We start from the raw sequence: 716 nt of genomic DNA, 5'->3' as shown, positions 1-716 counted from the left end.
TTGCAGATCGAAAAACCAGGGATCTCTCACGGGAAAAGATAGGTTACCTAGGAGTTTTTTTTTTTTTTTTTTCATTTATTTTTATTAATTGGAGGCTAATTACTTGACAATATTGTAGTGGTTTTTGCCATACATTGACATGAATCAGCCATGGATTTACACGTATTCCCCATCCCGATCCCCCCTCCCTCTTCCCTCCCCACCCCATCCCTCTGGGTCTTAAAAATATGGAACGCTTCACGAATTTGCATGTCATCCTTGCGCAGGGGCCATGCTAATCTTCGCTGTATCGTTGCAATTTTAGTATATGTGCTGCCGAAGCGAGCACTACCTAGGAGTTTTTAATAGGGCAAGGAATCTCTAGGATGCTGGTACTGATGCTGTTGACAAGGCTGATTATATTTAAAGGCTGGGTAGATAAGTAGTGTAACCAGAAAGAGACGACGCCCTTAGAGAACACAGAATTTTTTTCTTAATTAGAGGATAATTATTTCACAATAGTGTGATGGTTTATGCCGTACATCAACATGAATCGGCATTAGGTATACATACGTCCCCTCCCTCCTAAACCCCCCTCCCTGAGCCCTCCCCATCCCACCTCTCCAGGTTGTCACAGAGCACTGGCTTTGGGTTCCCTGCTTCATACACCAAACTCCCACTGGCTATCTATCTTACATGTGGTAATATATGTGTTTCAATGCCATTCTCCCGAATGG

At 43.4% G+C, this 716-nt stretch overlaps 1 non-coding gene across 1 annotated transcript; it reads right to left on the bottom strand.

Moving 5' to 3' along the window:
• Window positions 1-221: 221 nt before the first annotated feature.
• LOC122438969 lies at window positions 222-328 on the bottom strand. Its single transcript, XR_006268714.1, has one exon. It is a non-coding gene; the product is annotated as a U6 spliceosomal RNA (small nuclear RNA).
• Between the last annotated feature and the right edge of the window lie 388 nt (window positions 329-716).

The sequence above is a fragment of the Cervus canadensis genome, chromosome 3, assembly GCF_019320065.1.
Source record: "Cervus canadensis isolate Bull #8, Minnesota chromosome 3, ASM1932006v1, whole genome shotgun sequence".
Lineage (NCBI taxonomy): Eukaryota > Metazoa > Chordata > Mammalia > Artiodactyla > Cervidae > Cervus > Cervus canadensis.
Note: the sequence above shows the minus strand (reverse complement) of the source record. Positions and strands in the feature narration are given on the sequence as shown.